This window comes from Pleurodeles waltl, chromosome 4_1 (assembly GCF_031143425.1).
Source record: "Pleurodeles waltl isolate 20211129_DDA chromosome 4_1, aPleWal1.hap1.20221129, whole genome shotgun sequence".
In the NCBI taxonomy this organism is placed as follows: domain Eukaryota; kingdom Metazoa; phylum Chordata; class Amphibia; order Caudata; family Salamandridae; genus Pleurodeles; species Pleurodeles waltl.
The window spans coordinates 473,817,340-473,839,623 of record NC_090442.1 but is presented as its reverse complement, the minus strand read 5'-3'; positions in this window follow the sequence as shown (position 1 = coordinate 473,839,623).

Genomic DNA, 22,284 nt, shown 5'->3' with positions numbered 1-22,284 from the left:
TGCCACTATCTTACCTCTAAGGGGAACCCTTGGACTCTGTGCATGCTATTTCTTACTTTGAAATAGCACATACAGAGCCAACTTCCTACATTGGTGGATCAGCGGTGGGGTACAAGACTTTGCATTTGCTGGACTACTCAGCCAATATCTGATCACACGACTAAATTCAAAAAATTGTCATTAGAAACTGATTTTTGAAATTTGAGCTATTTTTCTACATTTTTAAAAGTCCTGCTAGGGCTTTGTGTTAGTCCCTGTTAGCATTTCTTTTAGAGTTTAAAAGTTTTGTAAAAGTTTGAATTAAGTTCTAGAGATAGTTTTAGATTCTTAAAAAGTATTCCAACTTTTAGAAACATAGGCCCTGATTCTAAGCTTGGCAGGCGGCGGTAGCCGCCCGCCAAGCGGGAACCACCAGAAGACCGTACCGCGGTCAAAAGACCGCGGCGGTCATTCTGGGTTTCCCACTGGGCTGGCGGGCGACCGCCGAAAGTCCGCCCGCCAGCCCAGCGGGAAACACCCTTCCCACGAGGAAGCCGGCTCAGAATGGAGCCGGCGGAGTGGGAAGGTGCGACGGGTGCAGTTGCACCCGTCGCAAATTTCAGTGTCTGCAAAGCAGACACTGAAATTCTTTGTGGGGCCCTCTTACGGGGGCCCCTGCAGTGCCCATGCCATTGGCATGGGCACTGCAGGGGCCCCCAGGGGCCCCACGACACCCCATACCGCCATCCTGTTCCTGGCGGGCGAACCGCCAGGAACAGGATGGCGGTATGGGGTGTCAGAATCCCCATGGCGGATTCCCATGGGCAGCGGAAAGACGGCGGTACACCGCCGGCTTTCCGCTTCTGGCCGCGGCTATACCGCCGCGGTCAGAATGCCCGGCGGAGCACCGCCAGCCTGTTGGCGGTGCTACCGCCAACCTCCGCCCTGTCGGTATTTACCGCCAGGGTCAGAATGACCCCCATAATGTCTAATGCAGAAGAGATAGTGATGGAACTCAACGTCACCCCTTACCTGCATCTTAGGATGTCAGAGTTAAGGTCTCTCTTCAAAATCAAAAAGATTAAAACTGGTTCAAACCCAACCAAAGTACAGCTCCAGGAGCTTTTGTCAGAGTTTGCTAAAAACAACCCCTCTGATGATGGCCTCACAGAGGGGCATCCTAGTGACCTGGAGGATTTCCCACCTCCAGTCCTAGATAGGGAGCCCAGGGTCTCTCAAACCCTGACTCCAAATGTGATAGTCAGAGATGCTGCTTCTCTCCCAGGAGAGTCCAGCAACTCTGGAAGCATTGAGGGCAGCCTCAATGAAGATGACCTCCTGTTAGCCAGGATGGTCAAAAGATTGGCTTTAGAGAGACAGCTCCTAGCCATAGAAAGGGAAAGACAAGAGATGGGTTTTGGTCCCATCCATGGTGGCAGCAACATATATAGGGTCAGAGATTCTACTGACATGTTGAAAATCCCAAAAGGGATTGTAACTAAATATGAAGATGGTGATGACATCACCAAATGGTTCACAGCTTTTGAGAGGGCTTGTGCAACCAGAAAAGTAAACAGATCTCACTGGGGTGCTCTCCTTTGGGAAATGTTCACTGGAAAGTGTAGGGATAGACTCCTCACACTCTCTGGAAAAGATGCAGAATCCTATGACCTCATGAAGGCTAGCCTGATTGAGGGCTTTGGATTCTCTACTGAGGAGTATAGAATTAGGTTCAGGGGGGCTCAAAAATCCTGGAGCCAGACCTGGGTTGATTTTGTTGACTACTCAGTAAAAACACTAGATGGCTGGATTCAAGGCAGTGATGTAAATGATTATGATGGGCTGTACAATTTATTTGTGAAAGAACACCTGTTAAGTAATTGTTTCAATGATAAACTGCATCAGCATCTGGTAGACCTAGGACCAATTTCTCCCCAAGAATTGGGAAAGAAGGCGGACCATTGGGTCAAGACTAGGGTGACCAAGACTTCCACAGGGGGTGACCAAAAGAAAGGGGTCACAAAGACTCCCCAGGGGAAGAGTGTTGAGGCATCCAAGGGAAAAAGTAAAGAGTCTCCTATAGGGCCCCAAAAACCTGCTCAGGAGGGAGGGTCCAGAGCCTCTTCACAATCCAATTTTGGGTACAAGGGTAAAAACTTTGATCCCAAAAAGGCCTGGTGTCGGAGCTGTAATCAGCAGGGACACCAAACTGGAGACAAGGCCTGTCCCAAGAAAGGTTCCACTTCTAACTCTACTCCAGCTAACACTGGAATGGCCAGTATCCAAGTGGGATCAACAGTGTGCCCAGAGCAAATCAGGGTTCACACTGAAACTACACTAGTCTCTGAGGGTGGGGTGGATTTAGCCACACTGGCTGCCTGGCCCCCTAATATCCAAAAATACAGGCAGCAACTCTTAATTAATGGGCAAAGTGTAGAAGGCCTGAGGGATACAGGTGCCAGTGTCACCATGGTGACAGAGAAACTAGTTTCCCCTGGTCAATACCTGGCTGGACAAACTTATCCAGTCACCAACGCTGACAATCAGACTAAAGTACATGCCATGTCTATGGTAACTTTAGAGTGGGGAGGGGTCAATGGCCTGAAACAGGTGGTGGTCTCCTCAAATATCCCTGTAGACTGTTTGCTTGGAAATGACCTGGAGTCCTCAGCATGGGCTGAGGTAGAACTCAAAACCCATGCAGCCATGCTGGGTATCCCTGAACTGGTGTGTGTCAAGACAAGGGCACAGTGCAAGGCTCAGGGTGAAAAAGTGGTGTTGGAGCCTGGAAAAAGGGCCCAACCCTCCAAGAGAAAAGGAAAGAAAACTGGGGAACCAGTTTCAACACAACAAGAAAAAGAGAACCTCTCTTCCCAGGAAGAAGTTCTGCCCTCTAAGGGAACTGAGCCCATGGAGTTAGAACCTTATCAGGTTGAGCTCCAAGGCCCAGGGAGACCCTCAAGGGAACAGTTGTGTAAGGGGCAAGAAACCTGTCCCTCTCTTGAAGGCCTTAGGCAGCAAGCTGCTGAAGAGTCCAAAGGAAAAATAACAGGAACACATAGAGTCTATTGGGAAGATGGACTCCTTTACACTGAGGCAAGAGATCCCAAACCTGGTGCCACTAGGAGAGTGGTAGTGCCTCAGGAGTTTAGGGAGTTCATTCTGACCTTAGCTCGTGATATTCCTCTTGCTGGGCATTTGGGACAGACCAAGACGTGGGAGAGATTAGTCAACCACTTCTATTGGCCCAACATGTCCCAGAAGGTCAAGGAGTTTTGTGTCTCGTGTGCCACCTGTCAAGCCAGTGGTAAGACAGGTGGACACCCAAAGGCCCCCCTCATTCCACTTCCAGTGGTGGGGGTCCCCTTTGAAAGAGTGGGTGTGGACATAGTGGGTCCACTTGAACCTCCCACAGCCTCAGGGAACCAATACATACTAGTAGTAGTGGATCATGCTACTAGATACCCTGAAGCAATTCCCCTTAGGTCGACTACTGCCCCTGCAATAGCCAAAGCACTCATTGGTATTTTTACCACAGTGGGATTTCCTAAGGAGGTGGTGTCTGACAGAGGTAGCAACTTCATGTCAGCATACCTGAAACACATGTGGAATGAGTGTGGGGTGACTTATAAATTAACCACACCATACCATCCACAAACCAATGGTCTTGTAGAAAGATTTAACAAGACATTGAAAGGCATGATCATGGGGCTCCCTGAAAAACTCCAAAGGAGATGGAATGTCCTCTTGCCATGTCTGCTTTTCGCCTACAGAGAGGTGCCTCAGAAGGGAGTAGGGTTTTCCCCCTTTGAACTTCTGTTTGGCCATCCTGTAAGGGGACCACTAGCTCTTGTAAAAGAAGGCTGGGAGAGACCTCTTCATGAGCCTAAACAAGATATAGTGGACTATGTACTAGGCCTACGTTCAAGGATGGCAGAGTATATGGAAAAGGCAAGTAAAAACCTTGAGGCCAGCCAACAACTCCAGAAGATGTGGTATGACCAAAAAGCTGCTATGGTTGAGTTTCAGCCAGGGCAGAAAGTCTGGGTTCTGGAACCTTTGGCTCCCAGGGCACTTCAGGACAGATGGAGTGGCCCTTACCCAGTGCTAGAGACGAAGAGTCAGGTCACCTACCTGGTAGACCTAGGCACTAGCAGGACCCACAAAAGGGTGATCCATGTGAACCGCCTCAAACTCTTCCATGACAGGGCAGATGTGAATCTGTTGATGGTAACAGATGAGGACCAGGAAGTTGAGAGTGAACCTCTCCGTGATCTCCTCTCCACAGACCCTAAAGATGGCTCAGTTGATGGAGTGATCTATTCAGACACCCTCTCTGGCCAACAGCAATCTGACTATAGGAAGGTCCTGCAACAGTTTGCTGAGCTCTTTTCCCTAACCCCTGGTCAGACACACCTGTGTACCCATGATGTGGACACAGGAGACAGCATGCCTGTCAAAAACAAACTTTTCAGACAGTCTGACCAAGTTAAGGAAAGCATCAAGGTGGAAGTCCACAAGATGCTGGAATTGGGAGTCATTGAGCACTCTGACAGCCCCTGGGCTAGCCCAGTGGTCTTAGTCCCCAAACCTCACACCAAAGATGGAAAGAGAGAGATGAGGTTTTGTGTGGACTACAGAGGACTTAATTCTGTCACCAAGACAGATGCCCATCCCATTCCAAGGGCAGATGAATTGATAGACAAACTAGGTGCTGCCAGATACTTAAGTACCTTTGACTTGACAGCAGGATACTGGCAAATAAAAATGGCACCAGGAGCAAAAGAAAAGACAGAATTCTCCACACCTGATGGGCATAATCAGTTTACTGTTATGCCCTTTGGTTTAAAGAATGCCCCTGGCACCTTCCAAAGGATTGTGAATCAAGTCCCTGCTGGCTTGGAGTCCTTTAGTGCAGCTGATCTTGACGATATTGCTGTCTTTAGCTCCAGCTGGCAGGATCACCTGGTCCACCTGAAGAAGGTTTTAAAGGCCCTGCAAGCAGCAGGCCTCTCTATCAAGGCATCCAAATGTCAGATAGGGCAGGGAACTGTGGTTTACTTGGGACACCTTGTAGGTGGAGGCCAAGTTCAGCCACTCCAGCCCAAGATCCAGACTATTCTGGACTGGGAAGCTCCAAAAACCCAGACTCGAGTCAGGGCATTCCTTGGCTTGACTGGGTACTACCAGAGGTTTGTGAAGGGATATGGATCCATAGCGACACCCCTCACAGAACTTACCTCCAAGAAAATGCCCAAGAAGGTAAACTGGACTGTAGAATGCCAACAGGCCTTTGACACCCTGAAACAAGCAATGTGCACAGCACCAGTTCTCAAAGCTCCAGATTACTCCAAGCAGTTCATTGTGCCGCCTGATGTCTCTGAACATGGGATAGGGGTAGTTTTGTCCCAAACAAATGATGATGGCCTTGACCAGCCTGTTGCTTTCATTAGCAGGAGGTTACTCCCCAGGGAGCAGCGTTGGAGTGCCATTGAGAGGAAGGCCTTTGCTGTGGTTTGGTCCCTGAAGAAGCTGAGACCATACCTCTTTGGTACTTACTTTGTAGTTCAGACTGACCACAGACCTCTCAGATGGCTAATGCAAATGAAAGGTGAAAATCCAAAACTGTTGAGGTGGTCCATCTCCCTACAGGGAATGGGCTTTATAGTGGAACACAGACCTGGGACTGCCCATGCCAATGCAGATGGCCTTTCCAGGTTCTTCCACTTAGAAAATGAAGACTCTCTTGTGAAAGGTTAGTCTCATCCTCTTTCGTTTGGGGGGGGGGGGGGGTTGTGTAAGGAAATGCCTCCTTGGCATGGTTACCCCCTGACATTTTGCCTTTGCTGATGCCAAGTTATGATTTGAAAGTGTGCTGAGGCCTGCTAACCAGGCCCCAGCACCAGTGTTCTTTCCCTAACCTGTACCTTTGTTTCCACAATTGGCACACCCTGGCATCCAGGTAAGTCCCTTGTAACTGGTACCCCTGGTACCAAGGGCCCTGATGCCAGGGAAGGTCTCTAAGGGCTGCAGCATGTCTTATGCCACCCTGGGGACCCCTCACTCAGCACAGACACACTACTTGCCAGCTTGTGTGTGCTGGTGGGGATAAAATGACTAAGTCCACATGGCACTCCCCTCAGGGTGCCATGCCAACCTCACACTGCCTATAGGTATAGATAAGTCACCTCTCTAGCAGGCCTAATAGCCCTAAGGCAGGGTGCACTATACCATAGGTGAGGGCATAAGTGCATGAGCACTATGCCCCTATAGTGTCTAAGCAAAACCTTAGACATTGTAAGTGCAGGGTAGCCATAAGAGTATATGGTCTGGGAGTCTGTCATACACGAACTCCACAGCACCATAATGGCTACACTGAAAACTGTGAAGTTTGGTATCAAACTTCTCAGCACAATAAATGCACACTGATGCCAGTGTACATTTTATTGTAAAATACACCCCAGAGGGCATCTTAGAGATGCCCCCTGAAACCATACCGACTACCAGTGTGGGCTGACTAGTTTTAGCCTGCCACACACCAGACATGTTGCTGGCCACATGGGGAGAGTGCCTTTGTCACTCTGTGGCTAGTAACAAAGCCTGTACTGGGTGGAGGTGCTTCTCACCTCCCCCTGCAGGAACTGTAACACCTGGCGGTGAGCCAAAGGCTCACCCTCTTTGTTACAGCACCCCAGGGCACTCCAGCTAGTGGATTTGCCCGCCCCCTCCGGCCACGGCCCCACTTTTGGCGGCAAGGCCGGAGGAGATAATGAGAAAAACAAGGAGGAGTCACTGGCCAGTCAGGACAGCCCCTAAGGTGTCCTGAGCTGAGGTGACTCTGACTTTTAGAAATCCTCCATCTTGCAGATGGAGGATTCCCCCAATAGGATTAGGGATGTGCCCCCCTCCCCTCAGGGAGGAAGCACAAAGAGGGTGTAGCCACCCTCAGGGCTAGTAGCCATTGGCTACTAACCCCCCAGACCTAAACACACCCCTAAATCGAGTATTTAGGGGCTCCCAGAACCTAGCAAGATAGATTCCTGCAACCTAAGACGAAGAACGACTGCTGAGCTGAAAAACCTGCAGAGAAGACGGAGACACCACCTGCTTTGGCCCCAGCTCTACCGGCCTGTCTCCCCACTTCAAAAGAACTGCTACAGCGACGCGTTCCACAGGGTCCAGCAACCTCTGAAGCCTCAGAGGACTACCCTGCATCTAAAAGGACCAAGAACTCCAGAGGACAGCGGCTCTGCTCCAAGGAAGAAGCATGTTTGCAACAAAGAAGCAACTTTGAAAGAACACACGTTTCCCGCCGGAAGCATGAGACTTTGCACTCTGCACCCGACGCCCCCGGCTTGACTTGTGGAGAACCAACGCTACAGGGAAGACTCCCCGGCGATTGCGAGCCCGTGAGTAGCCAGAGTTGACCCCCTTAATCCCCCACAGCGACGCCTGCAGAGGGAATCCAGAGGCTCCCCCTGACCGCGACTGCCTGCTTCTAAGACCCGACGCCTGGTAAAGACACTGCACCCGCAGCCCCCAGGACCTGAAGGATCCGACCTCCAGTGCAGAAGTGACCCCCAGGTGTCCCTCTCCCTTGCCCAGGTGGTGGCTACCCCGAGGAGCCCCCCCCCCTTGCCTGCCTGCTTCGCTGAAGAGACCCCTGGGTCTCCCATTGAATCACATTGCAAACCCGACGCCTGTTTGCACACTGCACCCGGCCGCCCCCGTGCCGCTGAGCGTGTACTTTTTGTGCTGACTTGTGTCCCCTCGGTGCCCTACAAAACCCCCCTGGTCTGCCCTCCGAAAGACGCGGGTACTTACCTGCTGGCGGACTGGAACCGGGGCACCCCCTTCTCCATTGAAGCCTATGCGTTTTGGGCACCAATTTGACCTCTGCACCTGACCGGCCCTGAGCTGCTGGTGTGGTAACTTTGGGGTTGCCTTGAACCCCCAACGGTGGGTTACCTTGGACCCAACTTTGAACCCTGTAGGTGGTTTACTTACCAGCAAAACTAACAAACACTTACCTCCCCCAGGAACTGTTGAAAATTGCAGTGTCTCCAGTTTTAAAATAGCTTATTGCCATTTGTGTGAAAACTGTATATGCTATTTTGCTAATTCAAAGTTCCTCAAGTTCCAAAGTGAAATACCTTTCATTTAGAGTATTGTTTATAAATCTTGAACCTGTGGTTCTTAAAATAAACTAAGAAAATATATTTTTCTATATAAAAACCTATTGGCCTGGAATTGTCTTTGAGTGTGTGTTCCTCATTTATTGCCTGTGTGTGTACAACAAATGCTTAACACTACCCTCTGATAAGCCTACTGCTCGACCACACTACCACAAAATAGAGCATTAGAATTATCTCTTTTTGCCACTATCTTACCTCTAAGGGGAACCCTTGGACTCTGTGCATGCTATTTCTTACTTTGAAATAGTACATACAGAGCCAACTTCCTACAGTCACTTTTAGCTTCTAGCCTATCAAGCCTCCACCCGCAGCTCACTGCTTAAAGGTAAAACAGGTGGAACTGTTCTTTGTCCCACCCCAGTAGGTTTCTATACTACATAGGAGCTTACTTTAAAGCCCACTCACATGCATATGTTTCCCCTGAGTTCTTTGGGTACTAAGGAGGCAAAGGCTTACATTATTACCTCCTCCCTCAAGATACATGCCTTATGAAAATTGGAAGCCAATCACCTTCTGTGAGATGTTACCATGAGCATCCAATAAAAGAGGCCACAATATTGCTTGCGTGTTTTGTATCATATCCCCTTCAGGTTATATTTCTACATTATAAACCTTAGCAGGAGGGCTTAAGTGTCTGTCTGGAGTTTCAACCAGTTTATATTCTTTGGGTGGAATCATCACCAGATGTTCTTTGAGATTCTGTTGAACTATTGTCACTTCTGCTGCACTGTCCAGAAGCACTTTCACCCAAGTCGCATTCAACAGAAGTATTTATTGTTTACAGGGCATGTTTATTTGCTAATCCAGCAATTTTATTTTTCTCGAAGTAAATGTTGGAGTTCAAACATTTCTCTTCCTTCTTTACACTAAGCAGTCCCATGCCCAATTCATTTTTTTGCTTGATATACTCATCTTTTCTGTAAAGGTCAGAGTGTACACTTCTTTCTGTCATTTAACTTTCAGAGTTCTGAGAAGAATGGGAAGAACAGCTATTGGGATTGTGATACCGATCCACTTTTTAAATTTGTTACCATGGTGCCTCAAATTGTACCTACCCGACTGGACCCAGTATTGAGGGAGATCTAGTCCTTGTTTTTGTTTTCCCTTTTGTTTCTTTTAAATATCTGGCGTAGTTTTTTTCCTCATTGCAAGCCTCATTCTCACCTTTTGCTTCGAGATGAGGTTTAAGGGCTCATAAACCAAATGTGTCACGGCCCAGAGAGGTGTGAACTGCTGAAATAATTGTTGGTTATTCCCATCCATATTCCGGTAAGGGATAGTTTCTTACCTCTGGATGTCAGCTTCTCCTTGGACGTTGCTAAGAATGATTGAGGGGACTGTTTCAAAATTACCCATCAATTTATTTCCTAAATCTAGAGCTGCTGCAGCTTTAATACCACCAGTAGTACTGTTAATTGGGGTGGGACATTGGTAGTAGTGTAAATACTTGCAATGATTCTCCTCAGCGTGTTGCAATCATCTACTAGTAGCACCATATCCAGGTGGAGACATACTTTATGCTTAGCTTGGTGTGCAGTATGAGGACGGACTGCTTCCACCTGGTTGGTCTTTCGAGCAATCCAAAATGGAATTTCATCAAGTTTTTTGGGCACTGTGACCATGATAGCACTTATAGTCTGTGGACTGCTTGCCTGTAAGGCAGCCTGAACTTTTGGTGCAGGTTACAGCTGTCTGTAAAACACACTGCTTACTTCTTCAATAGACATTCACTAACTGATTAAGTAATCGGTTCATTTCTGCATGAGGCATATTTGCTGTCAGGATAGGGGCTCTATCCAGCCAATACAGGCAACATGTGGCACTCATTACCTAGCGGTCCAATAATATTACTCTGAACTATGAGAGGGACTCACAGTACGGTACATAAATTGCAGGTGTCAATGCTGGTCAGTGTGTGTATTAGATTTCCTGTGTTGGGATCTGCAGGATCAAAAGCCACCCACGAGCAAAATATTTAAAAAGGATTAACTGCATGTGCATTTATGACAAATGTTAATGTACCCCCGTGATAGGGACAGTCCTAGGTAGGTGATGCTATGTAATTGGTGCACTGTAATCTATTTCTATCACTATAGGAGCTGCCTGCACCATTTCTTAACAAGCAGATTCGACAAGCCTCAGATTCAAAATCTGGAAATCAAAATGGAGAAAAACTTAACAACTCAACAGCAAATAGGAAGTACCGATGTAAGCTGAAGGAGGCAACCAATATTATAACAGACACATTTGCCAACTGTAATACATGGTTTCCCGAGTGTGTCATTCAGCGTTACTCAAAGCTCCAGATAATCTGGGTGCTGCTAAAGGGTGCCAATTGTTAAGTTCTCCAGTGTTTGTTTTCTAGAGCTGTAGGTTTGGATTTCTTATCCTCTGGAAGTATGAACTCAGTGAATCTGCCTATCGGATTCAGCAGAATGCTTGAACTGCATTCAATACAAAACACAATGAGCAATGATTGCTTAAGATGTGTTTCAAGCAACGTGCAGTGCCATGAAACATGTTCTAGTGCTGGTACATTAATAGTATGTTAGAATAAAAGCCTATTTTAGTCCTTTCTGTGGGGTCTGCAGATGACAAGGGCTCCCCATGAACCAAGTTAGTGGCTGGGTCAGAGCTTGACAGGGTGGAAGTACTGGTAGGCCCACAAGTGTTGAGATGGAACATTTCCTTTCAGGGAATGAACTTCACAGTGGAACAGAGACCTAAGATTGACCGCACCAGTGTAGACAGCATTTTCAGATAATGGCATCTGCCAGGGGGTTGCCTAGTTGCTCCTGACCTTTAAGCACCTATATTACATAGGTGATTCTGAAGATTACACTTCCTAGGAAAATCCACATGTATTTTTTATGTCACACTCAGACATTCACGGGGAACATTTCCTTGGCTAGAATTCCAGGAATATGGTTTGTCCATCCAGAAATCTAACAAAATATTGAGAAAATGTGTTTAAAAAAGAAGCTACAACTACTTTTTTTAATATATTTGCTGTACTGAGATATTATTGTGGGGCTATCATCAATATACAGTCCTGAATGTGCTGGAAAATAAAACATATAGTTGTAAAAATTTTCAAAGAGATAGAAGAGGTACAAGTGTTTGAACAGTCTAGCATTGGTTTTCTAAAACCAAAAAAAGCTTTGGCACAAAAGTGAGCAAACACCCAATCAGTGAAAGCGTTAATGGACTTGGAAACATTATGAAGTCCCACAATTACAATAAGCAACTTAGCATCATGATGTCATCACCATCCTTCCAGATGGTTCACTACTACAAAACGACCTGGATGGCTAGGTCCCAGATGGTCTATTCATTCACTGTGGCTTATATAAACGAGCATGATGTATATGGTGCTGTGACTATGGTTGATACTAAATTAGAGGTGTCATTACACTCCACTATGCCCCAGACCTCCCATCACTGACCATATAAAAAATTTGCTTTAAAATTTGGGGAGAGGGGCTAAAGTCCTCAGGTGATCTGTGACTGAGCCTACACCAAGACAAATAAGTTACGCCTTAAAGTTAAAAGTGGATTCTGTAAGGAATCACTTCCTTGCCTCACACAAAATGTTTCTTGTGGAAATGCATGCACTACTGCATCCACTAACAAAAGCAACAGTATTGATTCATAAAGTACTAAAACAGCACAAACCAAGCTAGCTAGAAAGTTAAGTATCTAATGAACATTTGAACACAGGAAGGTTGACAGATCCAACAAAATCATTGGAGTACCTCAGGGCCAATAATGGGAGGTAGAGGCCTTCTCCTCCAGTATTCCAATGTTTATATTTGTGTTTCTCCCTTTTTAATTTAGAATATTATACGCCAGTTGTTTGAAAGGTCTAATAGCTCATAGCCTTCTGCCTCAGGCTAAACTGCTCGTCAAAGGCCCTCTCCTCATTGTAGACCCCGCCTGCGGCTTCGGCATATAACTCTTGTTCAGACCCTTAACCAACCAGTATAACTCTTAGACACAAGCTATAAGGCTACAGAATACCACACACAACACAGATGTGACACAGCACTCACAGGTTTTAGCACAAATAAGTTTATAAGGCTTTTGCTATAAAATCAGCTTTACAAATGCACTGGACCCAAACAAAACCATGTTTTAATTTCTGTCACTCAAAAGAAGCAACACTACCCAAAGTAATTCTGATTAGCTTCTGAGTCTTCAGGTCTTTTTCCTTCAGATAACAGTTTGTAAGTTCAAGTTGTAAGAGAGCTCTTCACAAATCCAGTTTAGGACCTTAGCAAAACATGCAGTGTCAAGGAGTCCTCGGCATCTGCACTAGCCACAGAGGCCTTTCTCCATAGGAAATTTGAGCTCTCCATGCACAGTGGGTGGAGATGTTTTGTAGGAGCATAACTATCCAGTTGTAATATGTCTACCACTTTCAGATACAATGCAGTTTCCTCTATCCCAGGGCATTCATCAATCTCAAAACATATGGGATGTTCTACAGGGGGATGAAATCAGCGATGGCAGGACACGGGTATCTGAATCCTTTGTGATTAGCAAACTAAGACCACTAAGTCTGAAGCAGCTTTTTGGCCATAGAGACATACATGGAGATAAATACTTTACAAAGGCCTCTGTTGAGAGGTTCAGAATTATTCAATGCAGGAGCAAGAAAGTCCTATCTTTCCAGGGAGTGAATCAAATAGTGCATTTTAGAAGGCAAAACCAGCTAGTGATTGTTGATGAACCGTAAGTGAACAGAAGTAGAACTCTTTGTTGGCCAGGCTCCTATTTTGTGCTGCAATAGGACCCAGTTGTTCTTCTAGGAAATGGGTTCTGTTCAAGAGACATGCATGCTATATGTTTAACCTCAGAAACCCAAGCAGATCACTCTCTTCTTTGCGACAGGTTGTCCAAATCTCCAAATTCCACCATGGCCAGTCACAGCCTGCAGACCACCTAATCTGACACTAGGAAGAATGTCCTGAAGAGTAGCGGGCCAGATTCACTAAAAAGTGGCGCAGCACCGCACCACTTTAGAAATGCAGAGATGCACTGTATTTACTGAAATTCGGCACACCCCTGTGTTTTCCCCTGTGCTGGTGCTAAATTTAGCTGCCAAAGCAGGCATCCTTGCACCGTAGCGCAAGGGTGTCTGCATTGAGTAGATTGATTATTTATGTGCAGGAAGGTATCCCTTTTGCTGTGTCCCTTACCTTAACGACTGGAATATTTTAGGAATGAAAATACCTCCTTAGTGTACTACATGTGCAGCAGCACAGCCTGGCCAATGTGTGAGCAAGCCAAGCCTTTTCTTTGAAAGCTGTTAGCAAACAAGTTTCAGGAAGCATGTGTTGTTCGATCGCCCGATTCTACTGGTGTCCTCTTTCACTCTTATTCAACAACAGTTTTGGAGAGGCTCTCTTGCTTCTTGAAACACTGCCTAGAAAACCTCTTAATAACCTTACAGTTCTACCACAGAAACTACCTGCCAGTGATTCCTACAGTCGAGGACTGGTATTACATTTTTTACAAGTTACCCCAAGAATCATTAATATCACATAGGAGTCTAACAAGAAACACGCCCACAGGCAATATCCCAGAGGAGAAGCATACAACAATTGAACAGTAGGCAATGGAGTATAAACGAGGAAATATAAAAAAATATATAGTTCTTGAACAATGCACCTTTGCTGTATGCTGACACAAGACAAAGCATTTGGATCTGGTGTAGTCGGCAGGAGATATAGTCTATCGGCTACGATGTGGGCCTTGGAACCAGAAGTCCAAGTTTCAATCCTTGGCTTCCGTAATGACCAAACAGTGCGTAATACTGACAAATCAAGTAAGCTCACTATGCATAAGTATGTCATAAAAAAAGTAATTTTAATGACAAGCAGTCTCTTTGTATTTTACCAATCGCCACCCGCTCTTCTGCTTAAGCAGCTCTACAAGGCAGGTTGCTGCGTTGCGTGGACCGGAGAGGGCTGAGCAGTGCCATATTTACCCAATGCAAAATCTTTAGAAATCTGAGCCTTAGAATCTAATGCTAATTCTTTCCACCAAGTCAATCATGGTTTGGATATGTGTTTTTTTACAATTAATAACAAAAAATGACCAGTATATTCAGTGCTTGTAATTCATTTTTAAAGCAGGATGTTTCCAAACATTTATTTTTCTAAACAGAGCAGCTATGTTTTTAGTTAAGCTAAATCCTAAGAATACCAAAAATAAAAGGGGTGCAAGGGAGATCCTTGGTCAGAGGATTGCTGGTTAGTAGTGCAATTAAAAGATTCCTGACAAGTAGGTGCCCAATTAGGTGCCCATGGAAGGCCAAAAGGTTTGAAGAAGAGCCCAGGCACCTGCAGGAATGACTCTTCCATTGCCCTAGAGGCCTTTAAGTGTCAGCAACCTCTTAGTACATTTCATAGTTTCCTATGGAATCAGACCATGGTACTTCCTGCAACATCCCTTCACTTAACCGATCATGGTGCATACTAAATTAACATGTTTCCATTACTATAAGTAGGGGTACCGGGTGACTCCATGTCATCTGCACCACCTGCCTGGGTTTTACTTTCACAAATGATTATTTTTCAGGTGTGTTAGACCAGCTGGTTCAATTGACCAGAACCAAGACTACAACTCCCAGAATGCACCACGGTTTCAAATTACCATCTGGTACTGGGAGAAAGGTGTGAGCAGCTGCCTATAACATTGCACTCAGATTGTTAGTGCTCTCATTCACCAACAGTTTGACATTTACCAACCTACACACAATATAGTAACACTATGTGGCTCAATTTTCTTTTTTCAAATTACTCAACACATGCATGTTTTCTGCCCAGGCAGCAAATTCACTATCTAGTGATTCAGACGCTGAGGAATGAGTCAGTCAAATCGACACATTTGATTAATTTATGGCCTAGGAGAGAAATTTGTAGGGTCTTTAATGGGAGTTTACCTCGGGCAGGGAGTTATGTTGCGGTTTGGAAGCACAGCCAGACTCGGTAAGTACTTAGATATGTTTATTCATAAAGGAAATACAGGAGCCACCTTGAACGCGTCTTGTTGGCACACCGCCAACCGCCTATAGTCAACCCCCACACACGAACCCAACACGAGCCCCGCATTCCACATTCCAATTCTACTACACATAACACACCATCTCTTCCCCTTTTTTGTTTTTTTAAAACTATAAAAACCACAAAAAACAAATAAATAAATATTAGAAGAATAAGAAAGGACAAATTTCTGATCTACACACTACCTAACCATAGCTGTAATGAAATAAGACAAAAGGAAGCAACAGAAAGGGAATGAGAAGTTGTTTTTTTTTCCTTCCTTGTAGAGTTATAAAAAAAAAACTTTGTGAGAGACTCCACCGAAAGGATAGAGAGTCTTAAACCAAGACATTTCACACATCTGATCTTAGTTTCCATGGTAAAAACTTTTCCTGGGTAGACCTACGTAGACACCCTTCCCCGGAGCCCATGGCTGTCCTTTGGGTACTGGAATTAAACGAATCTTGGACCCGTAACGTAGGACCTCTACTACTATCACTTTTACATTCCTCACACTATCACACTCACATTTAGCACCTGGAGAAGAGTCTTCAGATAACTTTACAACCTTCGATAAATTCCACCACCGACCTCCATCAACCATTACTGCACTGCCACAAACCTTTCTCACCCTAACCGGTTTACTGAAACAAGCATCACCTTTTTTAACAAACATACTTTTTTTTATTCGCACTAAATCTCCGGGGCAAATCACCTGCAGTTTGGTGGCTTTAATAACATCGTATCTCTTCTTCATACGTTCCTGTTCTAAATCCACATTTTCCCACTTGTCAACACCCTTCCTTACACTCATTCCCTTGTTTTTCAATGAACTTGCTAACCAGGACGGGAACAAAATGGAAGTCGGTTTGCGACCTCTTAACGCTTCAAAAGGAGACACCTTAGTCAATGAATGAGGTGTGGAACGATAAACCCACAACATAGTGCTAACTGCCTCTTGGATGTCATAATTATTGTGTCTAGCCCATTTTATGCAATCCCCAACTACTCTATTAATTCTTTCAACCAAACCATTCAAGTGCATAATGTCAGACTGTTGTAAAAAAAACTTCCATTTCAGAATTAACAAATTGTACCCCATTGTCAGAAATAATGGCTTCCGGGAAACCCTCGTGCAGAAAAACCTCTTTAAGGAAATTAACTGCATTGGTCTCAGATGGAGTGGCGTATAAACAAACCTTGGGCCATCTACTGTGATAATCCATGAGAACAAAGGCATAGCGCAAATTGTGAGGGAGAAAATTAAATGGCCCAACCATGTCAACGCCAAGCTTCGACCAAGGTCTTTCTGGAACATCAATAGGGTGCAACTGCGGCGTACATACTTTCAGCCCCTTCTCAGCGGTATTACAAATCACACATCCTTTGACCACAACATCTACATCTTTATCCATAGATGGCCACCAATAATTCTCTCTTAATCTCCTTTTGGTCATGGTCGCCTCAAAATGACCCTCATGTGCCGAAGTTATCAAACCAGAACGAATACCGTACGGAGGAATACACCTCTCACCTCTCAAGAGTATCTGATCTTCTATAGAAATCTCGTCCGCAACTTTACAAAATGGTTGTAAAGGCAAGGAAACGTTCTTTTCTTTCGGCCACCCATTGATTGCAAATTCTTTAACTTGGGCTAAAACCGGATCATCACGGTCCGCTACTTTCCAATCAGTTTTACCGAAAGCCTTGAACACCGGAAGATTCACACTGGTAACAAAACAATCTTCCCTATCATCTTCAGCATCAAACTCATCCAACTCCTCAATGGGTAATGTAGAAAGGAAATCAGCTCTTACATTAAGTTTACCAGGTTAAAATCTTAACTTCTATGTCGAATTGCAACAGTTTTGTGGTAAGGCGAGCAATTCGCTGGGTGGTATAATTAGTTTTGTCACCACTCAGAATATAAAGTAGTGGTTTGTGATCAGTCCCAATCACAAACCTTCTGCCCCAAACATAACTTCTGAACTTTTCACTTGCCCAGACACATGCCAATAGCTCCTTTTCTATTACGGAGTAATTCAACTCTGCTTCTCTCAACACTCTAGATGCATAGCTAATAGTGGCTTCTCCTTGTTTAGTTTCTTGGACTAATACGGCACCTAACCCATACTTGCTGGCAGTCACCATTATCTTACACGTTAAAAGGGGATCATATGAACGTAGTGCTTTAGCATTGGTCATTTCAGATTTCACAAAATCAAACGTGTCTTGACAATCCTTGTCCCAAATGAATGCAACACTATTTTTCAACCTATTGGACAAACACTTCATTTTGGAGGCGTAGTCAGGAAGAAACCTGGAGTAAAACTTGCATAATCCCACAAAAGAGCGCAGCTCGTCCTTATTTTTTTTGGAGGGGGGGCAATTCTGAACAGCATCGACTAGTCCAGGTCTTGGTTTGACACCCTCGGATGAAATAACATGTCCCAAAAACTCAATCTCCCTCTTCCAAAATTCACACTTTTCACCTTTCACAACCACACCATTATCCTCAAGAATCTGTGAAACTATCTTAAGTACTGTGTCATGTTCTGCTAACTGTTTAGCAAAAATGAGTACATCATCCTGGAACACCAGGACCCCCTCAATATCCCTCGTTAGTTGTGAAATGATGCGCTGGAAAACTGAAGCTGCTGAGGCAAGACCGAAAGTCATCCTGCAAAATTGAAAGATACCAAAAGGCGTGTTAAAAGCAGTATAATGTCTAGAGTCTTCTTCAAGGACCACCTGGTGGTACGCTGAAGCTAAGTCAATCTTGGAAACCACTCAGCACCATTGACTTTCTCCAACAAATCATTAATTCTGGGCAGCAGAAAAGAGTCAATCCAGATCTCCTTGTTCAAACTACTTAAGTCGACACATAAGCGCATTTCGCCACTGCGTTTGCGAGCGACCACAATGGGAGAAAACCACAGGCTAGACTCCACCGGTTCAATAACCCCAAACGATTGTAATTTTTCTAACTCTAGTTTAAGGTCCTCCCTCAAGCTGAAGGGAATTGTTCTCAATTTGTGTTTAATGGGAATGGCGCCCTGTTTGATTTTGATTCTATGTTTGAAGCCCTTGATACATCCCAATTTTTTTATCAAACACACTGGGGAAAATCCTATGCAGGGTCTGCAGATCTAAGCCACCACAATCTTTAACTACCATTACCTGCTCCCTCGTACCCGGCCTAAGCACCATACCGAAGAGGCCCTGGTGGAACCTACCCAAAATGTTAAGCCCCTTGTCTGCTACATACACTTTTCCCCGGTTCTTGCGCCCCTTGAATTCCAAAATATCTTCAATGAAACCTTCAAGTTCTATCCTCCTGCCTTCATAGGAAACCAGAGCTCTGTCAGGTGGAAATAATGTCCTAGAACCCCATGTCTTCTTAAACAATTCTGACGTCACCATGGTGATACGTGCACCAGAATCCACAAGCAGATGTAGAGTTTTGCCCCTACAGCAATAGCTACATAGGGGTCTACGCATTCCTCAGGATTCCCTGAGATAGCTTGTTCATCCGTGACCACTACAATCATATCACAAAACTCACTCTCCAAATATTGGTCTGATACCTCACTGCCTTCACACACACTGTTAACTTTGACATTCTTGCTCACAGCACTTTGACACACCTTAGCAAAGTGGCCTGTACGACCACATTTGTGACACGCAACACTCTTTGCCGGACAACCCTTAGAGTCCTTCGCATGTGGGATATTTCCACATCTAAAACAAATATTGTTTTGTTTGAAAAATTGATTGTTCATAGTCTTATGTTCTTTACGTGTAGAAACGACGCTGACACTGACTTTCTCTTCTTCCTTGCGTTGAACAGATAATTCCTTAAGAGATGCTTGAGCAAGTTCAATGCTCTTAGCCTGTTTGATCACCTCTTCTAGTGAAGGGTCCCCCATCGTAAGTAGTCTTTGCTGAATGTGTCTGTCAACACAATGCCCTATAAGTTGGTCCCTGATGAGTTGATCCCGGAATGCACCAAACTGGCATTGTGCACACAATTTCCGAAGTGCACTGACAAACTCATCAATAGACTCACTCTGCAACTGGGCCCTCTTGAAAAATTTGTGGCGTAATACGACGAGGCTCGGCTGTTTGTCAAATCTCAGAACAAGTTTTTTTACTGTTTCCTGGCATTCGTCCAACTCTTCGCCTTCCGCAACTTCGACATCCGGGAGATGTTTTAAAGGTTCTCGACCTTCAAAGCCTAGGGAGTGTAATAGTAGAAACTTTTTCCTCTCAGGTCTGTAACGTAAGGCCCCAATAGCCCCTAAATAAGTCTCAAATGCGTCAAACCATTGAGACCATAACACAGGTGGTTCTCCACGTGACTCTAAAAATGGTGGAGGAGCAGTGACAGATTGCATAGTGCAAGGCACGTTAATTCTTTATTATTGATGCACTATGGATTATATATTGTGAAGGAGAATCAGTCAACCACTGTCAAACTGCACCCCAACTTTATAAATTCAAATTAGCTGTGTGGATGCGGTAAACGGCAATACGTTTTGGGAGTGCCGTCTTAATTATAGTCACCAAAATCAAACGTGTGAATAAATACGGATGCAAAATTGATAAAATAACAGGTTCGGCAAGGTTTCCTTACGTTGCCTAGCAACAGCTCCACAGAAGGAGGCTCCTCCGTATGAGCTCTCCTGTTGCTAGGTTATTCCATAAACAGAAGCAACGTGAGAGACGTGCAGGGAGGACGCGCGTGCACACTCTGCTCGCGGCCGCTCTGCTCACGCAAGGAGAATGTTGCTGCACACACAAGATGAAAATCTGGGCAAAAGTCAAGAAATACGACTTCCGATGAGGTCGTAGGAAGAATCTCACCACTTCCCAAAGCGAAGTGCTGTTTCCACAGTCGTCCGTTCCGCGATGGAACGAGGCCTCCTTTCAGGGCAGCAGGCCAGCAAAATAATAATACGAATAAAATTTGCTAATAAAAGTCAGAAATGTGACCTGCGGCAGGAAACTACTGATAAAATATCAGAAAGCATTGCATCTCATGCGCTGCTGAGTGACACACACACTACAAGGGATGACGATTGGATTCCACCTCTGAGTGGGGTGCAGGGTGCACTCTTTAATCATCCCTGAGGATTGCAGGGAGCAGCCTGTCTGTCATAAAACATGCATGATTGTTTCATTCAATCTCGGCTGCTGTTTCCCCCGGAGTTTTACTGTGTCATCAACCTATGGGGAGCCCTGTAGAGAGCCATCTGGGCTCTCTGATAAAAGTTTGCCATTGGGGTCACGAGGGATGGGCCTCGGGCCCAGAGGTTATTTAATAAAGCGGCTGCCTACCCTCGTGGTTTTACAACAAGTATAGTGCCGACCAACCTGTGTCCTTGCCTCATTCAGCACGTCTAGCATATCATGACAAAACAGCTCACACCGCAGAGGCTCCACAGTGCCCCTTTACATTGGCGACGAGGGCGGAGTGCTACTTATGCCTCCCCGTGCCCACTGAAGCATCTCTTCCTACCTGGGGGTGCACGTGTGCACCACAGCTCACACGCCCCCGTGTGCGAAGCTCACCTCACCGGTGTGTGGGAACAGCATTTGGTCTCCCCTTATCAGCATCGGCCACTTTGCACACCTGGCCCCACCTCCAATGCTGGCAGCGAGTGGTGATCTGCCCCGGGCATGCACTGAGCTCGGAGCCACGTCTTCCCCTGGAGGACCACAAGGCTGCCCGGCTTTATGCCAGTTTTGCCTGCTATTTTCCCTGCTGCCTCCCTGACTCTGCGGGACCACGAGGACCTCTAGCATTGCGCCAGTAGTGATCCCCACAGCGGAAGGGCCTGACATGTGACCTGCGGCCCCAACGTACACACACAAACAAAAAGGAAAAAAATCAAAAGACAGAAGAAAAGGAAGGAAAAGACATACAAACGAGAAGGTTGAATAGTGTGCCATAAACTGGGGTTGCTGCGCCAAGTCAAGGCAAAGGAAAGACAACTTACAGAGCGCAAGAGACTTACACCTGAGGGCACCAAAAGGCAGCTAACAGAAAAGAAAAAGAAAAGTGAAGAAGGGGTCAGACCCAGGCATCCCACAATGAGCTCACCATCCCACGCTGACTGCGAACACCCCGCGCCCAACCCAGGGGCCCATTCATCTGTCACTGCATTACCCCCTTTCAGCCAGTTAGCTGACCCAGCAACGACCGCACCACGTTGGTGGCACTGGCTCAGCAGGTTGAGACACTATTTTCGAGCAACGCGGGAAACGGATGGCACAGTCCAAAGGTCTTTGGGTGCGACGAGCTCTAAGAGCTGTTCAAGACGCTGCCAAACACTGGCAGCGATGATGACTTCGACATGGCAGTAGACACCCTCAATCGGTATTTTGACCCCCAACTCAACCCGGATTATGAGAGGTTCAAGCTACGGCAGGCCCAGCAGACTAACACACAGTCGGTGGACATGTTCTACGTGTGGCTGTGCAAACTTGCAAGCACCTGCACAGGCCTCAACCAACACAAGGCAATAAGGGCTCAAATAATCTAGGGATGCCACTCCAATTTGTTACACAAGCTCATCTTCCGGCAACCAGGCATCTCACTCAACGAAATACTAATCCTGGCTCGGTCCCATGCGCCATCCAACAGCTGTGCAGAGGGCATGGCGGCTACCCTGGCGCAGTCCACCACAGTGCGGGGATTGACGAAGCTGGTCCCAGTGAAGGAAGAGCAAGTTGACACCATACACGGACGCCAAAATACCCTGTGACCACCTCACTCCCAAAGGCTGGATGAGAAGGGCTGCGGGAACTGCTGGCTTGACCACAGAACACCAAGGGGTGCCCGGCAAAGGGAAAGAACTGCTCTAAATGTGGTAAGCCAAACCACTTTGCCAAAGTCTGCCAAGGAAGGTGACACAGACCTGGGGCTATGTTGGCCAGAAGAGCCACGGTATGGCAGGTGGCACCCGCTGAAGACACCGGAGCAACAGCTGTGGACACCTGCCCAGGAGGCGCCCAGTACGAAGATGAAGAGGATGAGGACATTTGCGTCATCTCGT